At 37.0% G+C, this 10,298-nt stretch overlaps 1 protein-coding gene across 1 annotated transcript in view; it reads left to right on the top strand.

Annotated features, from left to right (window-relative positions):
• Positions 1-7,020: 7,020 nt before the first annotated feature.
• LOC146451271 (trace amine-associated receptor 8a-like) overlaps positions 7,021-10,298 on the top strand; it is a 46,125-nt gene continuing 42,847 nt past the window's right edge. Inside the window, exon 1 of the mRNA XM_085099443.1 lies at positions 7,021-7,038. The gene's annotated coding sequence lies outside the window, so the exon portion shown is untranslated. The remainder of the gene's footprint in view (positions 7,039-10,298) is intronic.

Here is a 10,298-nt window from a genome sequence, read left to right as displayed (position 1 = left end):
GTTTGTGTTTGCTTTTATGCGTGTGTCGCTGTGTCACCTGTGCAAATCCGGATGACAAAAGCATACATTGCGCCGTTACGTCGATCTGTACATAGAATTATGGCGGGCAGATTTAATTTTTAGTACTCAACACTTTTGCTCTTAAGTGAGACAATGGAATGCGTAATAAAATATAATTTACACTTATTTTGACTCGGGGATAAATCAAAATCCTAAGTGTGGTAGCTATCAGAGTGGTATTATTCTGCAGACCTGTTTATCATGCTGTACAACTGGTTCTATTGATCGTAATTCTGTTAGTTTTACGACCGACTATAAAATCCAGAGGTTTCACCATTCATATAAAAGCTTGCAGGGCTGAAATAAAGACCGGAGTTAATCCCATTCTTACCCGAAGTTAAGCCTTCTCATTAAAGTGAAAATGATTTAAGAGCCTTTACGTTTATTTTACGAACATACTGTGTAAGGTAACTTTTACCTAAATTTAACCTTCCGCTTTGCCTTTGATTGAATCTCTGAGTGGGAAAGGGATTATTAAGTCATAGATGATTAACCATTACCGATGTTTTTCTCAACCAATATCTATATTCGTTATGTTTTTATCGATATTGGATCTTCACGCACGTTGTCGTGAGAGGAGCGCACGTACACTCCAATAACAGAATAAACGTCTCGGAGATTCAGTGCACGTACGTACGGTCAATTAAGGTTACGTTGTACAAAATTTCCTTCTGAAATGTACATTACTTGCAAAAAATTCCGGACAATTTCTTCGGACGAAATAGTGTCTGAAAATAAAACCGTCCGAAATTTTTAAGCGTCTGAAATTTTAAACGTCCGAAATTTTTTACAGTATAGTATAAAACTTTAAAAGGACTTTCTGGGCGACGGCATCACATATTCAAAGCCCGAGTACATGATATGGCTGGAATTCGGATTAGACGGCTTTGCTCAGTCGTTTTTGTTTTTTGTTTTTTGTTTTTTTTATCACTGGAAAGGAAAATATTTGAGACGCAGCTTGAGGCATAAGCTTGATTGAGTTTGTGTTATTTTCTCGTTGGTGTATCCTGCTGTAAAACCTTGAGGGTACAGCGAAACTATCATTTTCACAGATTTTATTTCAGTCTAATTCATGTTTTTAGTCGTAAATTTACTTTAGGGATGTTTCAGCGCAGTGTCCGAACTGCTTGTCCGAAAGATGTCCGAAATGAGGGAAAAAGTGTCCAAAAATTAAACGTCCGAAATAAAACGTCCGAAATTTTAACGTCCGAATTTTTTTGCAAGTAATGTAGTTCCTTTCCAGCTGAAAGTTATGACAGAGCTTTCATTGTTTTGCGTTCAAAAAGAGAGTTCATAATGAACTTTGTTTTTTTAGAAAATTACTCTTGTGATGATCAAAAAAGTAGTAAGAAAAATAAAATCAAAGCATTATGGAGAGCATGTTGCCCCGGAACTCAAAGACGTGGCATGGAGTTGATTTTGGCAGAGTTTACACACCGGCTTTCGAATTGTTTCATAAAACAAAAACAACCAAATTAGTGAGTGTATATTTAAGGTTACCGTATACCTTCAGAGGTGTCTCGCGTCCAAGCGATGTAGCGCGTCCGGTTTAAACTGTAGATACCTGAACCCTTTTATCAAATTAAAGCTTATAGAGCTGGCTATCAAACTAAACCAAGAATTTTGAAATAAAATGATTTGCCGAATTTTTAGCACCGTTTACTCGAATAAGTTTTTACACTTGGGGGAGCCACTTCAAAGAGCTAAAACTCAAAGGGAATTTGTTCGTTTGCCTTCAAATTTGGACAGTAGCTAGTTTAACATATAAACAGCAAAAACAGGTCTGTGAATTTTTTCTTTCGAAATATTCATATCAGCTAGAGATAAACCTCGGTGGCTTTCGCAAAAAAACTTCCCAAATTTAAAAAACCTTTAAGTTTTTCATTTTTTAAAGCGGTTTGCGCGCGGACGGTCCTGAGGGCGATGAAGACAAAAATTTGCAAATTAGGAGATCACTTTGAGATTTTCTTAAATCTTGGAAATTTTAATCACGATGTTGAACCTTAAGGAGTGTAATATTTCGAAAGAACAACACAGTGCTAATTTCAAGCCGCTGCAGCGCGCTTGCTTCATATCAGCTAGAGATAAACCTTGGTGGCTTAATTTCAGTTGCGAGCGCCTTTTTCCTCCTTTGTTAAGTTACCAAGAAAATTTTCAGTTGCAAAACGAAAATATCTTGGCTTTGACGTGTTTTTGTGGAAAGGGAAAGGTTTTGGCTAAACATCTCAAAATTGCAAGCACTTTGACTTCTTTCAAAGTACAATGGAAAAAAAAAGCCTCAGGTATGTCAGACTTCTTCACGTGATATTGCCAAACAGTAGTGAGTGTTTGACTATGAATAAGAGTTTGTGAAAATATTCGAAATATTTCCCAACACAAAAAGCAAAATGATTTTGGACGAGTTAATGAAAGCTTGGGTCTTCCACACGGCAAACCTAAGGTAATTTCACACGGGATATCTTTAACGCAAAACAGTACGCGGACAACTTTTCACGCAAGATTTTATTGCGACAACGCGTTGCGAAACTTGCAACAAATTGCTTCGTTAAGAATTTTCCGAGTGCTATTTTAGAATCAGTGGCGTCATAAGTCGTTCTGTGGAACAACACCTTACTGTTTGCAAGCACCTTGTCGAAAATACAAGTTATCGTGCAAACGTGGCAAAAAGGTTAGTCAACAGGTTGACATGTACATTTGTCACCAACGCGGGCGCAATTAAATTCAAACTACAGCGCGCGCACTTACATCACGTGGCTACAAAAGAATCTGATTGGCTGATTTACACGCGCGCGTTTCTCCTCCTTTGTTACGTGACAAAGGAAAATTTTCAGTTGTAAAACAAAAATCACTTGATTCAGTTGTGTTTTGCCAAAGAGAGAAAAAAGTTTGCCAAGTAAATCGAAAAGAGAAACATGTTCTATTCTTTTGAGGGAAAAAGAAGAAACTGGAAGGTAGAAGGTATGTCAAATTCAAGTTGCTTTTAAACCATTTCAAGTGGACGAAAGTAAAGATGATGTTAAAAGTGCCACGGGGCAAAATCACTCATTACTAACTTCGTTAAGAAAGTTCAGCAATAAAATGGTATGGCAAAGGGGAACATCATACGGTCAAGTAAAACATTAACGCGAAGATTGTACAGTCATTATTATTTTTGTTAGAAATTCAATTGCCTGACACTCTATTTATTACCATATGTTAATGGTTTCCTTTCAAAATGAGCGTTTACAACAGGTCAAAACAATAGAAACAGCTCGCTGGGACTTAGTAAAGGGTGAGCACGACCTCTTAATAGAGGTGACCGTTGAATAAAGGTCAAAATTACAGTAATTAGAAGTAATTTTCAGGCATTTGACAACTGACCGCTTAATACAGGGTGACCACTTAATTTACTTCTTTTATTCATTCCTATTTGACTTGCAAATCTGGAAATGAAAATCTTTTTGTAGCCTCCATTAATACCACTCAGCGTTTACGGTCCATTAGATTTATTAGTACGTACTCGTCTTTGGAATTCATTACCTAAAAATTAAATGTTGCCTTTGCCTCAATTCTCTCTCAATTTAAAATTTTTGTAAAACTCTTAAGGTTTCTATGCCCTCTATTTACACTGGTTTTACATCAATTTAGTCTAATACATGAGGAAATACCTTAATTCTTTTATTATAAACTAATAATTATTAATGCCATGAAACTGTATTTTATATATTAGTATAGGGTCTTCTAGCTAGAATAGCCCTTGCTATTTTGGAAGGCCCTAACTCACTGTCTTAATTTGATGTTAATATATCCTTATTGTTGAAACATGTATTTTCATTTAATGTATTTTGTTCTGTTCATCTATTGTAATTTTCCGAGTTGAGTTGATGAATTGTATTGTGTTATTGTACTCTATTAAAGTAAAATAATGGAGTATTATCAAGAATGGACACAGGCTCCCACTCTTTCTGGACATCCAATTTTGAGTCAGTGCACGCGAAGTGTGGCTCAATCCTTTTCGCCCCCTGTGTGATTCGAGGCTATCCCCTAGCTATTCCAGGCACTTTACTGTGCCTCGCCCCAGATTGAGAACCATTTCCATCAACTCCGTCATGAATGTGCTTCGCCATGTTGTATTGCCTTCATTGCAAGAAGTGATTCACTGAACCTTTTGTTAAGGCCTTTAGGCGTCTCGCTTCAGTTGACTAGGGGGACAGATTAAATAGTACTTTTGCATTCTCCAATATCCTTGACTGAGACATTCTAACTGTCATTGCTTTGAGAACTTTGCTGCGATATTAAAGGTCTCGTGAACTTCACTGTTTAGGAAGCATAAAAGCAAACAGGAGTAATTTGTGAATATGGTGTTCGCAGCAATGCTTCCTTGAATGTGTCAGTGAGGAGACCATTTTTGTGACATTTTTTAACGTTGAACTTCTCTTTACCCAGAGATTAATTAAACTGGTTAGTTTATTCAGCTGCCTGGTGGAAGCGACTGTATTAATTTACTGCAAATATAATTTATCGTGAGGTACATAGATTTTTACATAGTACCTTGCCGCACCCTCAAACCTTATCTGAAATTTGGAAACCAAGGCGAGAATTATTGAATTTTCATCTGAATTGCAAATTTATGCTAAAACGTATCTCTCACCTTCGACTTACACTGGTGACCGTTAAAGCGAAGAACAAAATATTGCTCCGTAAAGGGCGTTTTTCTACCTTTTCTTCGGCGTTTTGGCAACGCTAAATCCTTGACGATGTCCGATATGTTGGCAGAAAACACCGAGAAAGGTACATGAGGGCAAAATGTTCGTCGTTCATCGAAGGAAGGCTAGAAATCCGAGCACGTGGAGGCTGGGTAAAAAGAATACTCGTCAACTTTGAAATTTAATTTCGAAAACAGCCTCGTCCTTCTCCAGGTAATTTTCGTTTTTTCTATTTTATTAATGTAAACTTTGTTACGCAAGTTGTTGTTCTACTAGATTTAGCTCTGATAATTTGGAGCCATCCAGAGCTCGGAACTAGTTAACGTTTGCGTATTTACTCATCAGTAAAGAGAATGAAAGTATTGTTTAAATCGTTGACGAAACCACATTTTGTAGCATGTTAAATAGTACCACAAGAAAGTGCTATACTGCATGTTCGTTGGGTTTTAAAGTATCCACAATTTAAACAGCCAAAACCACATTACGAAATGATTAAAGTTTGTTCCTGCTACAGTTAGTTTTGTTCATGTTTCATTACAACCTAGAGTACCGCTTATCTCAATGACAAATTCTAGAGCTAGTACATTAAATTATTTAATGACTAATAAAAATTATCTTCGATTTGAAGGGTGGACACAATGAATGCAATGGATTGAAGATTTAAAGGAATTCCAACGCAACAACGATGAAAACTCGCACTCTTTTAATCGCCGAAGGTGAGCTTTTATAGCAGAATTGAAGTAATTTCTTTTATTAGTTGACCTTAGATCTGTTGTTGGAAACACTACTCCCTGTTTAAATATCATCATCATCATCATCATCATCATCATCATCATCATCATCATCATCATCTTCAATTGATAATTATTATTACATAGCAGTAAAGAACGTCCATACGCTATTTAGAAATAAAATAGTATGACGGAGCTCGTATGCGTAGCTCGCTGACTATAATTTTTATTATTATAAAAATTATTATTATCACGTTACCTAACATGTCTAACTTGACTGCTATTTTTCTTCCAGACGTCCTTGAGGCAATTTTTTGACAAGGCAGTAATTATCAACAAGCGTTACAGCGGACTTTGTTATTAAAGTTAAAGAAGTAAGTCTTCAAAAATCAATAATTTTTCAGGTGTATTATAGGATAGATATTTTCGGTACACTCCTTTTTTCCAGACCCGGGCATAGTGGTTAACACGTAGGGAGTCTTTTGACCTAAGGTCGTTGGCTAAAACAAGAGGCCAAATTCACAAAGTTTTCGTTGTGAAGTGAAGTGAAGTGAACCGAGTATTGTTGATGAATTAACGAACGGCTTTTTGTAAGCAATAATTAGAAAACAAGGTCCCCTTTGATGGGTTCACGAATCCTGTCCCTTTTGTCTGCGTTGTCGCAGTGTGTTTTCCTTCCACAAGAAACTTTTCTACTCATTGTCTGTACCCAGGTGGACACCAGCTCAGTCTGACTGTTGTAGCCCAAATGGACCAAAATGTATGGGGTAACTCTACCATGAACTCTAATCTCTTCGGGGGCTAGTAATACACATATTTTTTCTATGTCACAGAAATCAGCTTTAGCTTTTAATTTTGGCCCAAACGACCACTTCTACACCTTTACCTCTGAAAGAGAGAACTGCATGTTGCTTACCACTTCACTTATAGTCGCTGACCCTCTATTTAACTCTTTCTCTCCGGGTAAATTTTAGACGCAGGATGGGAAGACACGAAAGACGCGTCAACCAAGAAATTACTGTCTTAAGAGGTGAGTTGATCATTTATAATAGATATATTTATTATTACTCTTTGGTGATTCAATGTTAAGAATACATGCAATGATTGATAAAAATCCTTCTTGAGAGGTTTTGGAGTTACCCGGATGCAAAATGGGCCTTGAATATTGTGCGCAAGCCAACGTTTGCAGATCCTTCTCCCCAGATTTACCCAGAGGGAAGTACAGAGACTAAAAAAAAAGACAACAAGTTGCAGAATGGCTTTGCAATTCTGCTATTCATCTTAAAACCAGTTCTTAAGAAACGTCAGCACTGTAATCTTTTTAAAGCTAGCCAAGAAAGAACCAAATTCAGTTCTAGATGTGGCATACATCATTAATAGGGCGTATAAAACTATTAAATTGCTAACCCAACACAATGCGCTGTTCCAGACCCTTCTTATTATATTTAGTGATCGATATATATTTTTTCTTTCTATAGAGGATGGAAGAACTTTTAACTGTCAGATTCAAGCAAGAAACAAAGATGATTGCCTTCGTAACTGGGGAAGCAATGCAAGTAGAGGTAGAGAAACTAATTTTACATTAAGAAGCACGTAAAGGATTGTCATATTTATTCACGGTTAAGCCACATGAATTGGAAAAAAGAGCAGCAAAAGGTTTAAAAGTTAAGAATGCAGTTTATACGGCAATACAAGCAAATCGGTATATTTTATTTGTTTTGCAAAAAGTCCAGCATTTAGGGTGCGGTTAAAACGCGGGCACAGAGGGTCATAACCGCATACAGCCTGCGGCACGAATACGGCTTATATATACGCGTGAGTAAACGCGATAGTTTTTGCTTCAATTTACTTTCTTTTTTTAGGAGCCAAACAATCAAGACAAAGTATCCCCTTTCAAGATACAGTGCAATCACAGATATAACGAATCAAGTATAGTATGCAATATTCAGAGAGAAAAAATGAAAGCTGAAATTGCGCATCCAAAAATTTAGAACTAATAAACAACAACATTTTGTTCATTTGAACGGTCAATCACACTTGAGGATTTCAGGGTCTTGTGATAAAACTATAAGGCGTTTTGTCTGCTTTTGCCTAAAATTTCTACAGTGATTTTGACGATGATAGACGATTTAGAAAAATTCAGGAACGAGAACTGAGTAGCTATGTAAAGAAGTTATTAAGCTGATTGTCGATTAAGAGGTTTGAGGAATGTGCACTATTTCTCAATGTAGTTGACGCAATTATCTTTCTAACAGCGTGTGCCATTTGTCAATAATTACTTCCATTATAGCTTCAAAATAGCTCTAAAAGGTTTTAAGTAAAAATTATCAACCATTATGAACCTTTGGATTCGGTTAAACGTTGTCTGCTTACGAGCTTCAATTGGAGATTTGTTGTTGAGAAATTCCCCAATTTACCTAAAATGAGAAATCTACAGACTCTTCCGTTTATCCGGGGCATTCAAGTTTCAGATTAAGAATAAGGTCACGCAATCTTAAGGTGACTCCCGCGTAACAGAAGTTACATAGATAAAGCAGAACTTAGAAAAACGTTCTACGTGGAATGTATGAAGCATAATCGGCAGCTTAAGGTGAATTTCTTGGCAGGGAAGCAAAATGTGAAGCAGTATCGACTTAAAACGTTTTTTGCGTGCGAGTTCTCAGTATCACTATTTATGCTAACGAGTGGTGGGAAAACTCGTATTTCTCAGCAATAACTCATTTTTCTGTCGTCAATTTTTTCTAAAAAAATTTAAACATACTCAATAGCTAAGTTAAAATAACGAGATAGGTTGTCATGCTTGTTTAGAAGGAAATAGCCATTTAGTTATTGACTAGGCTCATCATTTCAAAAAGCAGACTATGGGCCAGTTATTTCAACAGAGTCTAACTTAGGCCGCGGCTTAAGACAATCAGTGGGCCTCCAAATCTGTTTATTAGTGGTTTATTTTACGTAGATAAATAGTTTTCTAGTCTGGGGTGCAACCCTTCTTGTTACCGTCAGCAGCAGACAATGTTTAGATATGACTGTTGGCAAAGTTGAAAATGGCTTAGAACGAGGTTTTGTTAAACACCGCCTAAACTGTCTTTTAATAACTGACCCATATGCTTTCAACGCGCGCGCCAATGCCGCACGAAATTACACGCAGTAAGAATGCGCAATGCAATTCAATGGAATAACTCTAAAGGTAAAAACGATTTTTCTTTACCATTCCTTGATCATTTTTTGTTTTTTCAATGCAAATTAAATTTTGTCCGTTACAATTTAGTGTTAAAATCGGTGCGCCGGAGGGTACCGGTTTGACGCAACAAAGCGATGATTAAATAAGTGAAATTGGTCGGGCCAAAGTACTGGTCCGATCTATGGCACAGCGCTCTCGTGCCGAAAGTCTCGGATTCGAATACCGCTAGGGCCATAGCTAGAAAGGTTTTTTCTTTTTTTGCCTTCGAAAGCCAACTACTCAAAGTCTCCAAACAATATTAAAAATTAAAGCCAGCAAGCGATATTTTTCACTGACAAGCCGTTTCAGAGACTGGAAAATATAAAATATGACCTTTGAAGTAATTTCCCTGAAAAGTTGTTTTTGTTAGTCGGTTTTCATGTAGTAGCTATGTAGAATGGGGGGTTGATAATCACTATTTGAGGCTGCTATTCACGGCCTTGTTTCCATTTGAATCCGCTGTCAGTAAAAATTCTTTCATGCATTTAGGGTCGATTCTTAGTGATTTTCAGTTTTTTGTTAAAGTTGTTGAGACACGATTTTTCGGTAAATCATTCGCCTTTTTTGAATTTCGTCAGCTAGTGGGAATTCGAGGTTCGAACACACGATCTGAGATTGAAACTCTTAGGCAATCCTCTTGGATTTGTGTCTTCCTCAGATTTTAGGGGGTCTTAAGAGGGAATGTCTACTAACACCGAGCGAGGGGTGGCACATGATAAAAAGTGAAAGTCCTTCACAAATTGACTAAGGATACCCTATGGTAGTTCTTGTAATGTGGTGGTGTTGATTTCTCGGAATTCTTTTTTTAACCCAGAAAAACTGAATAAAATCTGTTCGGGCCCAAGTGTCTATAAAAGCACCCAAAGTAGACGTGTCCCATACCTTCTCCCAACTTCGCTCTGTTTAATTCGCATCGATAAAAAAAAAAACTCATTTTAAGCTTGGAAATGTGCAGTTGAAGTGATTACGAATCGTTTGAGGCCAATAATAGATCTCTGCTTTAGTTTTGAAGGTCATGGGGAAGGTATCGAAAGTTACTAAAATTGGCTCAGTCGAAATTCTCAATTTGGCGCACTTTTTCAGGAGAGAGTTTCCCTACCCGGTAAAACACCGAATCACTTGAAATTTAGAATTCTTGATTGACGAAATGCCGTTCTAAAACCAGGTTTAAAAATCAGTTTCGGGCTTTCTATCAGCGCTGAGAAGTAACGCTCTCAAAATCCCGATAATTGCAACATTATCTGACAAGAACTGTAAGCGATACACATGCTGTTTCTGTCAAAATCAACTAAGACTTTATTTTTTTTCTTGTTTCCCTCAATATTACGATGGACCAAACAACAGAAAGCTCATATTTAGCTCACCTTCATAAGATGTCATCTAAGTATCAGATTCTTGGCTTAATGTACCACACAAAGCCATCATAGCTCGAAGGGTTGATAATTGATCTCCTTCAGTGACTAATGACTTCTGCTATCGCATTCACGTCACTTGGCAAATGCCAATTGAAGGGGCAAAAATCCTTTGACGGTAACAAAACCCTGTCGGCTCATAGAAAATATTAACAGCAATATCTAATTTAAAAGTTCTCCACAGTCATTT

The sequence above is a fragment of the Pavona decussata genome, unplaced genomic scaffold (assembly GCF_977016875.1).
Source record: "Pavona decussata unplaced genomic scaffold, jaPavDecu1.1 SCAFFOLD_391, whole genome shotgun sequence".
In the NCBI taxonomy this organism is placed as follows: Eukaryota; Metazoa; Cnidaria; class Anthozoa; order Scleractinia; family Agariciidae; genus Pavona; species Pavona decussata.
Note: the sequence above shows the minus strand (reverse complement) of the source record. Positions and strands in the feature narration are given on the sequence as shown.